Below are 21,440 nucleotides of genomic sequence, written 5' to 3'. Positions count from 1 at the left end.
CAGCCCGATCCCCCTTTAATGAAGGACTTATTGGGAGTACCGTCAGAAGGCATCCTTCACTATCACCTCCTCCAGAGATTAACTCACTTAGAGACAACTGTCTTGCCCATGGATATCTTTCCCAGATGATCCATGTCTGCTGGAGCATAAAAGTTGATGATCTTGGTTGAACTCAGAACAACTCTGAAGGTCCATTCTATCTCCAGAAGTCCCCATGGCATTGGCTAATGCTCTTTTTGGGCTGTCACTGTGGTCTGACTTTCTGTTTTTTCCTTTTTTGCTTCCACTCCCTGCCTTCTCCAAATATTGACCCCAAGGGCACACTCCTTGATAAACACTTTGCGTGCAAAACTTTGTCTCAGTCTGCTTTCCAGAAGACTCAACCTGAAACATAAATATTTGCCTTTTCTGATTACTTGAAACATATTGTCCTATATCATCTTCTATTTCCAAGTTGGGCAGTGCTGTACATAACAAAATATGTTTAAAAAGTCAGCTTGTTTTTTTTAGGAGGATGAAAAATAGTGCAGAAGCAGGAAGGATGGTACCTCTGTATTTTATTAAAGCAAGTATCCACATTATACCAGTGTAGGGAGAGGGTGCCTTGGCTATACTGCAGCAGGTTACGAGTTCACTTGAAGGTCAAGGGACTCTAAATATGTATGAATGGAAGTAATTTCTGCAATTTTGTTCCAGTTCATTAAGAGAAGTAGGTGGCTTCAGGTGGTAGAGGTGGGAAATCCATCTGTGGTCAGGTTCTACCTGGCATTGCTACTTGAATGCTTTGATTAGTGGTTCTAGATGAAGGGTTAAAATTGCACCTCCCAAGTTTCCATTTCTCTTGCCTATTTCTTGTGTGGTTTTTTTTTTTTGAAATTTTATGTATATATATTTTTTACAGAGTAAAATACATATATTTAAACACAATTACATTCACACAGATTATTATATCATGGATCTTAAGAAAGAGATTAAGTGACTCCCTCTGGAGAAGTGGAATGGAAAATATGCTGAGACAAATAGGAAATTTATTCTATACTTTATCCCATTTTGTATGGTTTTCATCTTTACTATTTAGTATTATCTATTACATTTCAATTTTTCTTTAAAAATTAGCACTATATTAAAATTGTGTATATTATGCAACTAAAATTTATAAAGAAGAAATCCTTATATACCATTAAATATTTTATATAGCATAATAAAAGGAATAACTCAACTGGTAAGAATAACAAAAATAATACACCCTCTGAAAATAAGTAAAATATAAAATGCATGAATTGGTTAAAAAACAGTGTAACTATATAAATATGTCCTCACAATTTGTTACATCTTATTGATTCTTCAATATAGGCATTACACCATTCTAGGTGATGTGATAAACAAGACATTATAGACCTTACATTGTAACATGGAGAGAAATGGTTATTAATAATACAATTGTAGGCGTTCCCTTCGTGGTGCAGTGGTTAACGAATCTAACTAGGAACCATGAGGTTGTGAGTTTGATCCCTGCCCTTGCTCAGTGAGTTAAGGATCCAGCATTGCCGTGAGCTGTAGTGTAGGTCACAGATGCAGCTGGGATCCCGCGTTGCTGTGACTCTGGCGTAGGCCGGTAGCTACAGCTCCGATTAGACCCCTAGCCTGGGAACCTCCATATGCCTCGAGAGCAGCCCAAGAAATGGCAAAAAGACAAAAATAATAATAATAATAATACAATTGTAGAACTTCATCATTTAATTGTACAGTTGCATTATTTAATTATAATTATCATAAATTCTTTGATGGAGAGGAAATCAGAATCAGATCTAAGAAGACTTCATTCCAGGAATGATGTCATATGACCCCCTTCATGGTGGATTATGCACTTATTTACTATGAGATATATTTCTTCTCCAGAGATTCCTTGTTTGTGTATCAATTGTATATTTTTGGTTTGCAGTTATTCTGAAGTTTTGATATAAGAGTCTATATGTATATGAGATTGTATTAAGTTGTTGTTCTCTTATTGCAAGTTCATGTCCAGTGTCCTGCATTTGTACCCATCTCTTCTCATGATTTCTGATTGTGGTAGTATAATTGTGCATGGATGATTTCGTATCTTTACTGTATATATACCTTTACTGGTGTGCCTTGTCATTTGTGGAATTTTTGTTTCCTGTTGCTGTCTTTTCTTTTCTGCCTAGAGAAGTTTCTTTAGTATTTGTTGTAAGGCTAGTTTAGTGTTGCTGAATTCTCTTAGCTTTTGCTTATCTGTGAAGGTTTTGATTTCTCCTTCAAATCTGAATGAGAGCCTTGCTGGGTAGAGTAATCTTGGTTGGAAGTTTTTTTCCTTTCATCACGTGAAGTATATCATGACAGTCCCTTCTGGCCTGCAGAATTTCTGCTGAAAAATCCGCTGATAACCTTATTGTGGTTCCCTTGTATGTTACTTGTTTCTTTTCCCTAGCTGCTTTCAAGATTTTCTCTTTGTCTTTAATTTTGGTTAGTTTGATTAATATGTGTCTCTGTGTATTCCTCCTTGGGTTTATTTTATACGGTACTCGTTGTGCTTCCTGGATTTGAGTGAGTGATTCCTTTCCTATGTTAGAGAAGTTTTCGGCTATTATCTCTTTGAATATTTTTTCTGTCCCCTTCTCTCTCTCTTCTTCTGGCACCCCTATAATATGGACGTTGGTGCACTTCACGTTGTCCCAGAGTTCTCTGAGACTCTTCATTTGTTTTCAATCTTTTTTCTTTTTTCTGTTCTGCATTCGTAATTTCCACTTATCTGTCCTCCACCTCGCTTATTTGTTCTTCCGCCTCCTGTATTCTGCTATTAGCTGCTTCTAGTGAATTTTTTATTTCAGTGATTGTATTTTGCATCTCTTCTTGTTTAAGTTTGATATCTTGTATCTCTTTGATCAGTGTTTGCTGTAAGTTATCCATCTTTGCCTGCAGTTTATTTCCAATGTCTTGCATCATCTTCAGCATCAACAATCTAAAGTCTTTTTCCTGGAGGCTGAGAATCTCATCACTTAGCTTATTTTCTGGGGTTTTTCCTTTCTCCCTCATCTGAGTTATAGTTCTCTGTCTTTTCATTTTGATAGGTTTTTGGTGTGGTGACCTTCTTACAGATAATAGGGTTGTAGCCTCTCTTATTTCTGGTGTCTGCCCCCCTTGTGGCTGAAGTCAGTATGGGGGCTTGCTGTAGGCTTCCTGATGGGAGGGGCTGATGCCTGCCCACTGGTAGGTGGAGCTGTTTCTAATCCCTATGGTGGGTGGGGCTTAGTCTCTGGATGGGATTAGAGGTAGCTGTGTGCCTAAGGGGTGTTTAGGTAGCCTCTTTACTGAGGAGCGGGGCTGTGATCCCACCTGGATTGCTGTTTGCCCTGGGGCTTCTCAGCACTGACTGATGTGTGGGGTCAGATTTTCTCAAAATGGCCACCTCCAGAGAAAGGCATGCTGCTGAATATTCCTGAGAGCTTTGCTTTTAATGTCCATCCCTCACAACAAGCCACATTCACCCCTGTTTTCCCAGGATGTCCTCCAAGAATTGCAGTCAGGTTTGACCCAGATTCCTATGGAGACTTTGCTTTGCCCTGGGACCTAGTGCACATGAAAGTCTGTGTGCGCCTTTTAAGAATGGGGTCTCAATTTCCCCCAGTCCTGTGGAGCTCCTGTGCACAAGCCCCACTGGCCTTCAATGCCAGATGCTCCAGGGGCTCTTTCTCCCAGTGCCAGATCCCTGCACATGAGAGTTCGATGTGGGGCTCAGAACTCTCACTCCTGTGGGTGAGTCTCTGTGAACCAGTTAGTTTCCAGTCTGTGGAGCTTCCCACCAGGGAGGTATGGGGTTGTTTATATCATGAAATTGCCCCTCCTACCTCTTGATGTGGCCACCTCTTTTTCTTCTGGAGTAGGGTATCCTTTTTAAGGTTTCTGGTCCATTTGGGTGAAGATTGCTCAGCCATTAGTTGTGAATTTTGTTGTTTTTAGGAGAGAAGTTGAGCTCCAGTCCTTCTATTCCGCCATCTTAATCCTCTCTCTGCCTATTTCTTGTTTTAAGTGAAAATATTTATTATGGGTACTTTTGTTGTTATATAGTACTAGGTGTTTAGAAAAGGCTTGAGGTGAGGAGGAGGCAGAAGTTTCCAAAGGACAAGGATACTTACTTCAGAAAGTCTTTTTCCTTGGAATTAATCTTCCATAAGTGCATTGTTCACTATGGGTAGGGAATGAAAATTTGATGAATTAAAATCCTTTTGTGAACTATTTTCAATCTGAGAAGGGACTTGAATCTAACACAAAACCTTAATTAATCAACATAGGTTCTTTTTTTGGCTATGTCACTTTTAGAAAAAAGTTGGAGAAAGTAACAAAATAGACTATTAAGAAATTTGTTCAATTAAAAAAATACAAATTTCTCACTGTGTCTTGGAGCTTATCTATATTCACTGCAATGTCTTTGAAGAATTTACATCTCCACAGTTAATGCTATAAAATATATTAAGTTTATAGTTACTCTCTGACTCCTGGGAGATAAAAATCTCTAGATTTAAAATGATAATCCTGACTCAGGTAAAGGCTTCAAGTAGTAAAGATTGTTTCAGTTATGTTTATGGAAGAGAGATAGTAAATAAAGAGTTTATCGTTCTAAACAAGATAGATGACACAGCATGGTTTCTGACTTATTCTCTTACTACCTAGACAATTCAGTTAACAAGAAAAGTGTATACGAGGGGTCTCGTTAAAGATTCATTAACCAGATCTGTACAGATCTCTAGGCAGGGCCAAGGGATCTTTGAAAGAGCTCTTTCCTTAGGAGCACCTTTGTTTCTAACAGAATGTGATGCAGAAATACCCTTTTTTTAATGGGAAAAAGTCATCTTTCTTCTTTGGATGAATGACCTAAATATGGGTTGAAAATAAAAATGGTAAAATATCACCTAGAAGCAGAGATCGTGGGACAAGGAAACATAAAGTACTTTATTTATAGAATGAACTTTTGAAAGCCATTGAATTAAGTATGAGGAAAGACATTCAGTCTTGGAACTAAATGGTTTCACATGTATGATGGGAACTGGAATAGAGAAACCTCAAGTGTGTTTTTGTCACAATTACTTGTATAGAATAGATGATGTAAATAGGAATAGTCACCACAGTAATTTATTCAGAACCTATTTTGATTTTTATGTTTAGCTTTTTATAATTTGATGATTTAAAAATATATAAATATTATGTAATCCTACAGTTTCCCATAATTTTAGAAATTCTCCTTTTACATATGAGAAAAGTAGAGGACCAAAAAGCTAACTTTTACCCAATGTCACATTTTTTAATTTGGTAAAGGAGTTGTGGGATTTAAACCTTCTAACCCCAAAGCCTTTTCCAGCCATCATACTTATTGGTGTTCTGGAAATTTTTGACAAACCTGCAGAGCAGACAGCCAAGGCACATTGCTGTTGCTGTTCTTTCCCTTCTGCAGATGTGGCATTGGGGAGCATGAATTCCTGGAATTGCTTCAGCTCACAAAGCAGGTCAGCAAAACACCTGGAATTGGAACAAACTGTCCTTGCCTTCTCACTTTCTCCTTTGGGAAGGGAAGTAGATTTCTTAACACATTTTCAGAGCTCAGTCTGACTGGGCATGCCACAGGGTGGTAACTCTCCCTGCCTCTCCCACTTGTGAAATATATTGACAGCTATTAAATGTTAATATCCCTTCTGAGAATTTGTTTCATGCTCTGTGATTTTAGCCCCCAGCAGTTCACATCTTATTTTACTTTCTTGAGTTTATCTTAACACAATCTTACGGATTAAGCTCTTAAATAACAGGAAACTCAAAGAAATGGCAATGCAGATTAAAAATATTTCTCAGAATCACACATGCCAGTGGGCAAAAGCTCCAAGTTCTTAGTTGTGATATCTAGGAAAAGAATATTCATGGAAATGCTTTCAACTCCTACATTGATGAGAACCATGTACTTGACTTTAGCCATTGTATTGGAACACTGCGACACGACGCATTTTGATTAGTAGGAAAGTTCTGTGAATAGCTTATCAGAATTTCTAATGCTGCTTTTGACATATCTTTTGCATATATATAAATTTATTACACGAATATCTTCAAATGTTGGAATGCTGACTCCTGGCACCTAAATAATCCAAACTCGCACTGATAATTCCCAACCAAATAGGGTCTCATAAACCTGGTAATCATACAGCACCGTTTTCCCAGTTGAGAGACTGAAAACTGAACATCTTTTAATTCTCATTTCTCTTCCTCCTTGGGTGACAAGTACTGTTTTGTTGTTCCTGCCTTTCAGGGTTTCTCTAAATTGAGTGCAAATTGACTAGGATACTGTTAGATGGTTACAGGCTTTCCATGGGATCAAATGAGTTTGGAAAATGGTGTCTTAAGAAAAGTTAACACATTTCTTTGTGGCAGAGCTTCTCTAGCCTTTATTATATTTGTGTGCATTCCAAATGTTCAAAAGTGGAATGCAACATGTCACATTTCTCAAGGTTATTTGATAAAAAACAATCCTTCTGGTTCACCAATTATACAAGTATTAGTAACAACATTGATACTAATGAATATTCAAAGATGTTCACTAGTAAATGCTAGTGTTCTAGTCTGGGAAATACTGCCTTGAATCCACTCTCTTGATTTCCTTGACATTTTTCTTTCAGATCTAATGATCATGCTCAAGATTCCTGTTATGGGTATTTAACAGCTGTCGTCTCTATTCTCTTATCTCTTAACATTGGCTTTTTCGTTCTTAACTCTGGTCTCTTTCCAATGCATAGGTAAGGTTATGTTATATTCCTCCTGAGAACCATTTAGTTTTCTCTAATGTCTCCAGAATAAAATGCCTATATAATACTCTTTCATGTAGTGTCAAAGTCATTGATGATCAAGCTACAACACAAGTTTAAGAGATTAAGCTTTCTATGTAATCGCTCCACAAATTTATATTCTTTGCTGATGGTAATCCATTTACCTAGAGCAACTTTCTTTTCTTTTCTTTTTTTTTTTTTTTTTTTTTTTTTTTGTCTTTTAAGGGCCACACCTGTGGAATATGGAGGTTCCCAGGCTAAGGGTCAAATTAGAGCTGTAGCCGCTGACCTACACCACAGCCACAGCACCGCCGGAACCGAGCTGGGTCTGCGACCTACACCAGTGCTCACAGCAATGCTAGATTCTTAACCCACTGAGCAAGGCCAGGGATGGAACCTCTGTCCTCGTGGATACTAGTCAGATTCCCATCGTTAACACTGAACCATAACAGGAACTCCCTTATTCATTTTTAAGATTCCTCTCAAGTATCTGTAACACAAGTATTGGCTGGGGCTAACCTGTCTCAGTGTGACTTGCCTTTTCCATCTCTAAACATTAAAAGTGCCATTAATTTTGAGAATTTGATCTTGTTATATATATATTACAAAAGAATATCAAAATCAAGTACGAGAATATAATGCTACACAAAATGCTACTATCTCAAAATGACTGTAGTTAAAATTTGTCATTTATCTTTGTAGTAATATATATGTCAGTGTCTTTGTCTATCTCTATCTCTGTCTCTTTATATCCATCCATACACACACACACACACACACACACACACACACACACACACCCCATACTCCCCGCCCCAACCCACCTCTAAATACACAGAGGTCATGCCATGCTGTTTTATCAGTTGATGAGTATTTTCTGTGGCAAAAAGATACTCCTGAAGAAATAGCAGAGTATTGTGCTGTTTAACAAAATACATTTAAAATTTGGTAAATATAAATGTATGCACTGCTGAAAGATGATGGGAACCCTGCATCTTGCACTTTGGGAGTAAGCAAAAGAGATTGAAGTACAGTTTGCAGACTTCTCATTGCTATCAAAATCTTTTGCTGCCATACTATTTCAGTTTTATGGGTGAAAGAGTAATCAGTTCTTTAGGGGTGGGGAAGTGTCCACAGGGTGTCTTGGGTTTATTTTGGTTCTTTAAGAAAGGAAGTCTTGAGGTTTCAGAAGTGTGAATTATCTTTCATCAGTGTGCAGAATAATCAATGTGAATGATCAGATTCTCCTTACCCTCCCCCCCCAGTCCTTTGCTGCTATCCACTGTGATTTTTATGCATTAAAAAGCACATTTCATGTGTGTTCAACCCTAAGTAAAGGTGAATGAAACTTATACAATGAACATTGTTGTATCTCTTTCAGTGGCCCATTTTCAAAAATAGTGTTGAGTAAACATTGCCATATGATAAATCACAGAATTTACATGTACACTGAAAGTGATTTTTAATTTCATGCTATTGAAAGATTTATTTAGAATTATGAACTGACATAACCTTGGGTAATGGAATGCAGAACTGCAATATATCTTTTATAACACTCATTTCTAAATTATTTTTAAGGTTGTGCTGTTATTTTTGGTTGTGAGAAGTTGAATTTTTCTGTTGCCTTCATTTTATCTTGTGGTTTGTCTGTTTTAATAAATGGTCTTACATTAAAAAATTGTAAAGAAATATATACCACCAATTTAGAAATCGTTGCCTTTTCCGTCATTAGACTCTGGTACAAATTGGCATAACATATAAAGGTCTATGGAACTAGAACTATTATTATTATTAAAGAGATACTAGATGATCATAAAAAATATGTGTGCAAATGGGTTAAAATGCATGAAAGTGGTTTTTGTAATAATAAGCATAGAAAAGACTTAAAAGATTTACTAGTTCATAGGAAGCAGTGTATATTCAAAAGTATAAAAGGCTTAAGTGACTATCAGAAAGTTAACAGGAGTTTAGCATTGCTGGACTATACAGTATCTAATAAAAGAGAAATGTTTGTTCCACTCAAATGTACTTCGTCAAACATATATACAAGGATGTGTTTAATTCTGGACCCCGAGACTTCAAGAGAGACGAGATTGGAATACGTTTGTTCATAAGGCAGTGATCAGATTGGTGAAGGAAAAAAATAGGTGAAGGAACTACTCAGTGAAAAGAACACTCGGGGGGACAATTCTTTTTTTTTTTTTTCTTTTTTGGCCTTTTTAGGGTTGCACCATGGCATATGGAGGTAGGCAGGCTAGGGGTCAAATCAGAGCTGTAGCCCCTGGCCTACGCCACAGCCACAGCAATGCATGATCTGAGCCGTGTCTGTGACCTACACCACAGCTCATAGCAACTCCACAGCTCCCAGCAACGCTGGATCCTTAACCCACTGAGGGAGGCCAGGAATTGAACCCTCTTCCTCATGGATACTAGTGGGGTTCATTACCTCTGAGCCACAAGGGGAACTCAGTCAGTGGGACATTTCTAATCCAAGCGATTGTTATATAAAAGAGACATTAGGCTTACTCTGAGCATTCTTAAGACATGGAAATTGAGCCACATATGAAACAGGTGGGATCTCAGCTTTCTGGTTTAATATACAGAATGTACAGTTAAAATGTAACCATGTGTAACCACATGATTTATATTAATAAAAGTCATTTCTAGCTTACTATTGAATACCAAAATCAAATGACACATCTCTTTCCCTAACATCTTGAAGAAATAATACAGTAGTCACCCCATCCTCGATTTTGTTTTCTGTGGTTTCAGTTACCCAGTTAACTGTGGTCCAAAAATACTAAATGGAAAATTCCAGAAGTGAACAATTCATAAGTTTTAAATTGCATGCCATTCTGAATAGCATGATGAAATGCTGCATAGTCCTGCTCTCTTCTGCCTGGGCGTGAATCATCCCTTTGTCCAGCGTTCCCACAATATATACATCACCTGCCTGATAGTAGAGGAAAAAACATAGTATATATAATGTTTGCTACTATCTCTGGTTTCAGGCCCCTTGGGGGGTCTTGGAATGTATACCCTGTGGATATGGGGGAACTACTGTATTTCAAAATATTTTTCCTGTATTTAATGATTTTTTTAAACTAATATCTGAAAGTTATATATAGTTTTTCAAAATAATTGTGCCAATTTATTCTTCCACCTGCTAGAAAAGCACATTTTTGTTTTTCCATGTCATTGCCAAAATTTGACATTGATAGTTTCTTTTGGATTTTACCCAGTTAGGAAGGTATGTACCTGTATCTGAAAGTGGTTATATTTGCATTTCTTTGAGTATCTTTTCATGTATTCATTATGCATTTGGATTTCTTTTCTTTTTTTTTTTTCAGGCTCAAACTGAAATCTCTTCCCCATTTTTCCTAATGACTGTGTTTTTCTTATTGAAGTAGTTATTTATATCTTCTGAATACAAGACTTTTGTTGGTTATTGAACTGAAATATCACTTTCTATTCTGTAGTTTGTCTTTTACTTCCTTTATGCTGTTTTACCAGGAACAGAAATTCTAAAATTAAGTGTAATTATACTTCTCCTTTAAGAAGAGTGCTGTCTGTGTATTATTTCAGAACATTTGTCTATCGCAAAGTCACAAATATATTTTCTTATAATAATTTAAGAAGCTTTATTCATATTTATAACTTTTAATGTTTATTCCGTCTGAATTGTGTCTGATGTAAGAAAGGGGTCAAAATTTAATTTTTTACCTATGGACATCCAGTTTACCCAGCAGTTATTGAAAAGATGGTCTTTCCCCCAATACTCTCTAGAACACATTTATTATAAATTAAGTATCAACAAATGTGTGACTGCTATTTCTGGATATTGTATTCTGTTCCCTAACACTTTTACCTCTCTTTTGGTCAAGGGCGCATGGTCTTAATTGCTGTGGCTTTATAATTAGGTTGGTATCTGAGAAAGCAAGCCACCCATCTTACTCTTCTTCAAGAATGACTTGGCTATTTTTGGTTATTGCATTTCCATATACATTTTAGGATCTGCTTGTCAAGTTTTACAGAAAAAAACCTTTTGGAAATCTGATTAACATTGCAATGAACCTATGGATCCAATTTAAAAAATTGATAATTTTGAATTTTGAGTAATTCTATCCACAAGGATGGTGTATCTCTGTTTATTTGATGTCTCCCATTATTTTATTGTTTTCTCATTAGAGATCTAGGAGGGAAGGATTTAAAGCAGATTTCCTTCTGCTTAGTGATCTGGTCTATTCTTGTAAATGTCATAACCAGACTTCTAGACAAATAGAAAAATGACAATTGCTAGGAGAAGAGTTCTTATCTATGGAATGATTTGAGCAGGACGTCTTTGGTTTAGCAGCCTCATGTGAGCAAACCTACAGTTTATGGATTAATGAGGCATGGCTCCTTGGTGAATGTCACCTAAGCTTATAAAATTCCCAGCGTATAAAATTAGATGTTTCATGACTTAAAATGTCCCCACTGTCTGAAGTGACCTAAAAATTTCATTGGAGATCTTTTTTGTTATTTAGGACCACAGATAAGACTTCTTCTTGTCTTTTGCAGGAAGGAAGGACTTAGGGAGACAAATAGAATATTTCAGATCTTTTCCAGCTTGTTGGTCCCTCTTGATTGCTTGTGTGCTTGACATTATTAGTAAAGCTTAGTGAGTGGTAAAAGTTCTGATTTGTATGAGTTTGATTTGACGAGTATATACTTTGTATTTTACATATATTTTGTTAGATTTATTACCTAGAACATGGTATTTTCATGCCACTTTAATGCAAATTTTAAATGATTATTTTCTAATTATTTGTTGCTGGTATATAGAATTATAGTTAATTTACTTTGTATCTATCAGCCTTCAAAGTTTTGATTATTAATTCTAATGATTTTCTATATATTTTTGTCACTATGCAGTCATGCCATCTTTGGATTTTGATAGTTTTATTTCTTATTTTCCATTATTTATGCCTTTTATTAATTTATCATTTTTTATTTTTTTCATTAATTTTAAACTCCAGTACATATTTATTAAATATGTCACCAGTAATTATGATGTTAGCTATAGTTTCTTTTGTTTTACTCTGTACCAGATTAATGAAGTTCTCTATTTCTTATTTGCTAATAGTTTAATTTTTTAAAAATCATGAGTGGATGTGAAATTTTATCAAATGTTTTCTTTTTGGTAACTGGCGGAATGATTTTCCCTCTTTATTCCATTATTGACATTTGGATATCAGTATAAAAATTAAATTGATTATTATAAAAATCTTTTTAATGGCAGTACAATTTCATCTGTAGCATTCTAGGAAGTACAAGATCAACTCACAGATACAGAGGATAGACTTGTAGTTGCCAAGGGGGAGGGGAAAAGGGGTGGGTTCGATTGGGAGTTTGGGGTTAGCAGATGTAAACTATTACATATAGAATGGATAAACAACAAGATCCTACAGTATAGCACAGGGGCTCTATTCAATATCCTGTGATAAACCATAATGAAAAAGAATATGAAAAAATATACATATATATGTACATCTGAGTCATTTTGCTGTACAGCAGAAATTAACACAACATTAATTAACACAACTATACTTCAATAAATTTTTTAAAAAAAGTTAAGTAGAAGACCAGTGAAGCTCCAGAAATGTGTTTTCGTTATTATTATTATTTTCTTTTTATGACCACACCTGGTGCGGTCATATGGAAGTTCCCAGGCTATGGGTCAAATTGGAGCTGCAGCTGCCACCTACACCACAGTCACAGCAACATCGGATCTGAGCCACATCTGTGCCTGCCCCTTGTGGCAATGTCAGATTCTTAACCCACTGAGTGAGGCCAAGGATCGAACCTGTGTCTTTATGGAGACTATGTCGGGGTTTTAACCTGATGAACCGCAGTGGGAACTCCCTTATTTTTTATTATTGTTCCTATAACTATCTTAATAAAACAGACCTTATAAATTTGGAAGGGAAGCTGGGAAAGAAATAGGGTTAGCAGAATAGAACCTTCTTATGTTCTGCTGTTTCTCACTCTCAGCAGTCTCAGATGACTATAAATATCAACATTTCTTGTTTTCAGTCTGAAACGTCTAAGGTACAAGTAACCCTTTAGTCATGGTAATAACCTCAATTAATCTTTCATAAAATGTGGTGATCAAGTTTTAAAATAAATATGATACCAAGTAGTCCCCAAGGGTCAAAGATTCCCATGGAGAAATTAAATACATTATAGGAGAGTGAGTGGGAGTGAGAACTACTAAGTTCTGTACTGTATGACTTCATTTTGGGAGATTTCCACTGTTTGCATTAAAGGCCTGGCATCTCCAAGACTGAAGTTATTAACTGCCCACAATTATGGATGTGGAAATGAAAGCTCAGAAAGGTTAAGGGACTCGTAGCAGTCACCCATGTGATAAGTGTGGTGGGGTCATCGTGAGAGCTCATGACTCTGACCCACTGCATGGTATGCCAGAGTGCAACCCAAAATAGGAAGCCCTGAAATCCACAAGGCAGGGGATTTCCTATTAGATGTCTTCATTTCCTAGTAGATGTCTTCATTTAGATAAGCATAATGAAAACAAATATTCTGTAAGAACTTTAGGAGAAGGGCAGAACTTTTAAGGGTCTAATATTCCCACTGCCTTTAGAATATGGCATCAGTCAAACTCTAACTAGCAGTATGAGATGCTTTTTGTTTTCCATTATGTCTAGACAATTACAGGATCATGGTCCTGACAAGTTTCCTCAGTTTCCCCTTGATGAGAGATTAAATTTCTCTAATAGTGGTTCTTTCTCTGGTTGAGGAGTAAGGACACTTCCAGAGATACTGAGATCCTCAGCCACTGGTGAACACTTGAACTTTCCACAAAGGCCCTCTTGTGTTAGAAAAAAAGTCTTGTTTAATTTCCGAGGTTGTTTCTCTGTTTTTCGTCTCTGTGTTTGCCAATGGTCATTCCTGGTAGTTGCGACTGTCTGCTGAGTCAGTAGGGTGTCCTAGTCTTCCTGCCTTCAGTGCCTAGATTACCTGAGGGCCTAGGTTCCCAATGCATCATCTCTGGGAACCTCAATGTGTAGAGTGTAAGAGAGAGAAGAGGTAGGGCTACGTGCAGAAAAATTGTTTCCTCTCAATATATATGTTGAAGCCCTAATCCCCAGTATCTCAGAATGTAACTCTATTTGGAGATGGGGGCTTTAAAGAGGTGACTAAATTAAAATGAGACCATTAGTGTGGATCCTAATCCAGTCTGACTGGTACCCCCTAAAAGGAAAATTTGGACACAGGGAGGCATCAGGTTTTTACACACAAAGAGGAAAGGCCATTTGAGGACATAGCAAGAAGGCAAGCTGAGGAGAGGGGCATCAGAAGAAATCAGACCTGCTGACGCCTTAATCTAGGACTTTCAGCCTACAGAATTGTGAGGAAATAAGTTTTTGTTGTTTAAGTCACCCATACTGTGGTATTTTGCTATGGCAGCCCTAATACAGCCTCTGATTTTGTTCCCTGTGTATTTTACTTTTAATTGCATCATTAATTTCTCCCTCCCTCCAGCCCTCCCTTTCTTCCTGACTTCCCTCCCTACCTTCCAGCAATGTTTGGAAAGCAGCTACCCTGTCCTCATCTTACCCTAGAAATTAGAGCGGTGCCTGTTCATTCTTGACACCTGCCCCATTGCTAGGTGTTAACACTGCTACCATGTCCCACTATGTGCCTTGGCCAGACCTACTCTGGGAAAGATTGATGTTGGCTTTTGCCTCTTCCTTATGTGAAATCTCTGGTCTTGTCTCTCCCTTGCTGGAGAGGGGAAATTTAGTTCTTTTATCTCTTCTTGCCTCTTGCAGAGGGCAAAATCCACCTCAAGCATATTAATGGAAGAGGTCCTTAAGATGAAGGACTTTCCCACTGTTGGGATTTTACTCCTGACGTCTTTCTCTAACATGTACCTGGAAAAAGCCAGTCCTATGTCTACCCAGGTCCAAAGAAAAGAACTGTAAGCGTCCTATTGTGTAGAGACCTGGGTGAGGTCAGGGGGTAGAGGGAAGATGACTGTCACTCTACAGTCACTGTTCAGTTGACCGTTTTCAGTACCTGCCCATAACCTCTAGGTCAGCCAATTTCCTGGGCACCTGAAAAATATCTCATTCCTTTGACCATCACCGGCAACTCCGGCCATTCTCCCAGTCATGCAGGGTCTTTTTGGTCAGGAACTCCTGTTGCTCTCTTGGGATTGGGATCCTAGTGCAGTAGGGGAGCTACCACGCCCTCAGCCTGTTCTGGGTTGATGGATTCACACTTTGCTGAGGTTGTTACAATATACTATATAAAGCCTTAGTTAACCTTGGTTTCTTTCCATGAGAAGTTTAAACTTAGCCTCAGGAGGTTCTTAGCATTCATTCTGTAAATTAACCTCAGGAGTTCATAGGCCTCAGAATTGTGTGCAATAGTTCATACGAAGGCACATTTTTTTTTTTTTTCCAGGAGAAGATTCAGATTCCTAAAGAGGTTCAGAGATACCACAACACCATGAATTGTTGATTTTAAATACTTAACAAAGATTTGACTTTAGCAGATAACACTGTACCTATTTTTGTCCTTCTGCTGAAGTCATGTGTGATCTCGAATGTACCTTCACAAGGCCAACCTAACCTTGATAGAAACTCCTAAGTAGCTGCCACATTTAAGTTTGGTAATTTGATATTACCACATATGTTTCAAATCATTAGTAGAACTAAGACTATAAATATTTCTTTTGATGTGCTATTTTTAAGTTCCCTTGGATCACCAAATGATACTTTCATGAATTTTAGTTTTATCAAAAAAAAAAAAAGTCAATGTTTTCTTACCAGTGTTCTTTGATATGACGCCAGGCCTGTTACACCAAGATGAAGAGTTTGTCTGAAAGAGTCATTCTGGGTGAGGTTGACTCATTTTTTATAAGGATTTTTAGGGTATTTTCCAATTTTCAAGTTTTTATTTGGTTTTTCTGTCATTCTCTGCTTATATAGCAACTGACTGACTAGATTTTATAGGGATTTTTTAAAAAGCTTGTGTATTTGTTTATTTCTTGTTTTTTTTCTTGTGTGTTATCAAGTACAGATTTCAAATTATTTTTAAACCGAGCCAAACACTGACTATAGAGCCCTATAAATTATTTTATTTTCCCATAATGGTTTTGAGCACTTGCAGCTTGTTTAAATAAAACCAGCCATGGTAATTTAGGTGTAGCAAGTGGCATTGAGAAAGTTCCAAATGGTAGTTAGGACTTTTTCATCAAAAAAAGAGTGTTCACACTTTGTTGAGGATAGCTTCAAATGGAACACCAGATTATTCAACCAAACTTGGGGTCAGAAATATTGACATCATTTATGGATCTATGGTAACTTTTTTTTTTTTTTGGTTCGATTCTGAGTTAATGATTACTTTAACATGGCTGTCATCAATTATGTGATGAATGTAAAAGAAATCAGAATATAATTTCAACTTTAGCCATCCCTCAAATTCAGTGTTTTTCAGGGAATATAACTCTTGCTCCCCTTTACTTACATAAAGGAGGAGGACATTGGGATGGTTAAGGCCAATGGAGTAGGGGTCTAGTGTGGTTGGTGTTCAGTGGGTTTTCTTAGTAAGTCCTTACTTTTTCCTATTCTACTGGTATTCATTAGTTGAGGCATTGAGCCATCTCTTAAGGGAAGGAACACAGAGGGCATTGTTCAGGGAGGACCTCTCTTGCCCCAATCTAGAACTAACCTCCTCTCCAGAGATCCTGTTAACATAGGCAATCCCAGAGAGTATGCATGAATAGTCAACTGCTCCCTGTTTAGTCCTGTAAGAAGGGAAACAGTGTTATCTGAGTGGAGCCTCTTCTTTATCTAACTGTGATGTGGATGGGAAGTGGATAAGGAAGAGGGGTGAGGAGGAAGCACGCTGCTAGGTGTCTCTAGTTGGCCAAGAACAACAGAGTTGCATTTGACAAGCAGTCCCAGCTACCCCTTCTGTTAGAATGTCGTTAGGCCTTCCTGTTTCTTCACTTCCATAGCAGTTTCCAGGTATGCTCACCCTATCTCTGATTTTCTCTACTTCCTGTCTAGCCCTCATCTTTTATCTCTAGAGTGTTCTTTTCCAGCCCTTAATACTGACTCCCTGTTCTTGCCAATTTCCTCTCCTCACCTTCCTGGATTTTCTCTTGTGGCAGCCTTCGTCACTTACTGGGAAAGTCTCGTAAAAGGCTTTGGGGGGACATTTGGGAATTGGGCAGCAAGAATCCCAACAGATTGAGATTATGTCATTGTTCTCCCCGCTAAGTGATGACAGATGAAAACCACCCCACTAAGTGTGCAGCATTAATACAGACCAAAAACAGACCAAATAGAACAATAGTTGCCATACCGCTGAGTTGGCTCCATGAACAGAGTCAGAGCTGGGCCAATTCAGTTGGCTCTTAAAATGACTTGATCTGTATTTACAAAGCCTTCTGTCTTAACAAAGGAAAACACAGATTACAAATTTCCATTTTGTTCTCACATAGATTTTGTTTTTTAATGTTGAAATAAGACTCCTTAAAAGTTCCTGTGCAAAGACTGTCTTGTTTGAAAGATTGTTTGATGCTTAGTACCATGAAAAAAACAAGAAGGTGTCAATTGGGCGCTCCTGTCATGGTTCAGCAGAAACGAGTCTGACTAGGAACTGTGAGGTTGTGGGTTCGATCCCTGGCCTCATTCAGTGGGTTAAGGATCTGGCATTGCCGTGAGCTGTGGTATAGGTCACAGACACGGCTAGGATCTGGCGTGGCTTTGGCTGTGGTATAGGCCGGCTGCTGTAGCTCCAATTTGACCCCTAGCCTGGGAACCTCCATATGCTATGGGTGTGGCCCTGAAAAGGAAAAAAAAAAGGTGTCAATTTTAGGTAAGGTATTTGAATACTTACCAAAGGTGGCAGACTTAAGGTGGGAATAAACAGCTGCTGACCTGGCACAGTTAGGAGAAAGTAGCAAAATTGTACAAGTTCATCAAAAAATCGCTGAACATAATAACTTGGGCCTCAGCATTTTGGATGCTAAGGAAGGTGCAGAGGCTGAAAGATGGGGCAGCTGGGGACCAAACTTTATAGTTTTTTAAAAAGGTGACTGATGCTGGAAGAAAATGGCTCTTTCTCTGAAAGGTCTGAGATGATGGTAGGGCTTAGATGACTCACTTCAGAGGTACAACGATCAGTTTCCACACGGTTTATCGTACTTCCTGGAAAGGTTATATTTTTGTACGAGAAAGGAGATGAGGGTGTGGAGATGTGTGCTACAAACCCAGTTAAGGAAGGAAGCAAAGATGCTTACTGTTTGTTTCACAGATTTGAAATTCGAATCCACATCAAAGGTAGTGTAAAGAAAAAATTAATCAAGACAGATAAGCATATCATGTGGCAGCAGTGCCAGCAGCACCAGAAAATGAGGAACAGTTCTAAGTGGTATCTTGGCAGGGGAAGAAATCACTTTAGTGGGAGTCAGATGGAACAGCCTGGGTCTGATGTTAGATAAACTGGCCATGAAATCTGGCTCCCTCCCTCCCAACTGCGTGCACTTGAGCAGTTGCTTAACCTCTGTGACTCTGTTTCATTCTCCGTAAAACTGGGGTCACCGTCTACATCTTCAAGTTGGGGAGTGAAATGAAGCAACGTGTTAAAAGGAGACATCATTCATTCTCAGTAAAGGCTTGTTATTGGTGTAATTAGCGGTAAGACTCTGTCCTTAGGTGGACACATCAAATTTCAGAAATAATGAAAAACTCTTCCCCAGTGTGCTAGATGAGCAAGAGGCTGACTCCCAAGACTGGCTTTGCTAATTCCAGTTTTTCCTCCTTGCCTCTTGCCACTGGAAGAGATGAGCCAGCAGCAGAATTTGCCAGCTTCTAGTGTCCAGTGTCCAAGCACTGAGAGTTCCTGGTTAAGGACCTAGAGCCTTGAAGTTTCCAGAAAGATCTGGAAGACATTTCACCACCTCTCCAGGATCTCGTGGGCATAGGTTTCTCTCTCCCTGCATGCATTCATGCATCAAATATGATCTAATTGCCAATACATAGGAAATTCTGCCTTGTGATTTGTTGACTATGAAGCAGCAGAATTCTGAAGAATTATATTTTAGGCCATACACTGTTCAGTAAGAGTGAATCATATGTGACAATGCAGTAATGGTTACTTTCCATTTGTAACATTGGAAGGTTTTTTTGAACCAGAATATTTAAGCGCATCGGGAGGTTTTTTGAACCAGAATATTTAGGTGGTGTTTTCTAAATTTCCTTGTATCTTACACATAAATTAGATTGTGGCTTCCTATATTTCTAAAGCAATTTATGCTACTCAAAAATAATTTATTCCAAGTTTTACTGATGCCTTGCAAGTGGGACATATGATTTGTACAGTGAGATTCTACTGCCTAGCTCACATGATTTTAACATGTGGGCTAAATTTTCTAAGACTAGAGGTTTTGGCAAGTATAAGAGTGAAGTTTTCATTTTAGGTACCCCCTCTCTGAGGATGAGGGAAATCGTTGGTACACTGACAGATGTCTCGTTACCATGTGGACATCACATTTCCAGAACTCCTCTTACTCAGGCTAATAGCGTTGCATCTGATTAGTTGTACTTAGCCTTTTGCTTGTAATTTCCCTTTGACCAAATCATTACTGACCTCAAGAGGAGTTGAATTTCCTCAGTTTCATGTGGAACACAGAAGCATGCCAGGAGAAGCAGGACTTGGAGATATCTTTCTATTAATTTAAATTTGAATTGCTGTTGGCACCAGGGTCTCATCTACAATCCAAGACACCCCTGCCTTCCTGGATAAATGTGCGTAGGGCAGGGAAGCTTCTTTCTTCTCCCCTCACTCCCTTCTCATTTCCTTCTCCTCTATATTTCTATGGTGGGTGGAAATGGTAGCCCCCACAAAAGGTATGTTCACGTCCTAGTCCCGAGGACTTGTGTATATAATCTTCTTTGGGAAAAGGGCCTTTGCAGATGTAATTAAATTCAGCCTCTTGAGAAGAGGAGGAGCTTATCTTGGATTATTGTGGGGAACCCCAAATGCAATCACAAGCATCTTTAGAAGAGAGAGGCAGTGAGAAGAAGATACACAGAGAAGAGAAGGAGGCAGTGGGGCCACAAGGCAGAAACTGGAAGGTTGCAGCCATAAACCAGGTGTTGCCAAGAGCCACCAGAAGCTCGAAAAGGCAGGGAAGAGTTCTTCCTGAGAGCCTTTGGAGCAAACGCGGCTCTGCTGACACCTTCATTTCAGTCTTCCGGCCTCTAGATTATGAGAGAATAAATAGCTGTTTGCTTAAGCTGCCTGGTTTTTGGTAATTAATTGACTATATAGGCCACAGAAAACTGCTGCATGTAGCTTCCTTTTTCCTTTATTTTTTGCCCCGTTTTAATTCCTTTATCCTTTGTGTACTTGCCTATTTACACCTTCCATCACACATCACAATAATCTCCATCTCTCTCTGGGTCTCCCTGTCTCTCTCTCCTTCTTGTTGCTGTACTACTGCCAAGACAAATCATGTACTTGTAATTACTGCATAAAGTTATGATTAGATTTTGCGAAGTTGATTTCACTGTTAAGCCAATCAGCCATGCCATAAAGTTTGATGAACATACAAATCGATTGGGAATTTTGTTAAAAATGCAGATTCCTGAGCTCTACCCTGAGACAGTTCTGATTTTATTGGTCTGAAATGGGACCAAGGAGCCTGAGATTTAAACAGGAACCTAAGAGATTTTGATGTAGATGGCTATTGATCCACACTTTAAAACATATTAAAGTAAGGCAGACTCCTTTAATCTGCTCTCATAAACTGATGTAGCTTAGTAGCATGGGGTGGTAGGTCCAAAAACCCATCACAATCCAGTTCGTAGTGTATATAGAATACTGAGTACCAGGCCTCTATTTGTGAAAGTACAGGTAACATCAAAAGGATTTAGTTAGATTTACATTTAACAATGCACAATGGGCTATTCAGGGATACTTGAGTATTTAACACTGAATTGAGAGCTGAGAGGGGGCAGCGTGCCATTTTCCAGCACGTCTCTATTGCTATTGCCAGGGGAAGAAGGCTGCATGGGACTGTTGGGCCAATTTTTAGTTCGCTTGCATGGCTGTGCCACTCAGGGGATAAGTGGCTTTTGTCAGTTTTGTCCCACAATGGGGCATTTCTCCCCATCTCTTTGGTTTAGGATCTCCAAACACAATGCAAAGGAAAGATTGCCTGTGGAATCCTGAATGGGCCCTGGCCAGCAGCAAACCCAGGACATGCTTTTCAGGCTTCCTCCTCAGAGCTGGGAGGTTTTTGAGGCCACTTGGTTTTGCAAGCTGTTGTCTGAGGTCACCCAGCCAGGAGGGTGTCCAGCTTTCAGTCCTCGACTCCATCGGAGACAAAAGTGGAGGCTGAAGAGGGTTGTCAGTTTGTGCCTGGAACAGGGCATCCTGCCCCTTAGGGCTGTGATGGGGAGTGTAGAATCCTTTTTGGGTGATATTTTTCTTGGATAAGTGGAATAAATATTCTGTCATGAATTGGAAATGCTGATTAGTTAAGGACCCCATCCCATCCTGCTCCAGCTCATCTTCCCTTTGTCTCTGCTGCCT

The 21,440-nt window shown here is 38.5% G+C and overlaps 1 protein-coding gene across 4 annotated transcripts in view; it reads left to right on the top strand.

Moving 5' to 3' along the window:
- The window catches only part of DAB2 (DAB adaptor protein 2), a 942,412-nt gene that overhangs the window by 169,691 nt on the left and 751,281 nt on the right, over nt 1-21,440 (top strand). The window lies entirely within an intron of this gene.

The sequence above is a fragment of the Sus scrofa genome, chromosome 16, assembly GCF_054392235.1.
Source record: "Sus scrofa isolate SSC_HxYL_T2T_F1_AM1 chromosome 16, Sscrofa_HxYL_maternal_Yorkshire_Landrace_v2.0, whole genome shotgun sequence".
Classification (NCBI taxonomy): domain Eukaryota; kingdom Metazoa; phylum Chordata; class Mammalia; order Artiodactyla; family Suidae; genus Sus; species Sus scrofa.
This window is presented reverse-complemented; position numbering and strand designations above follow the sequence as displayed.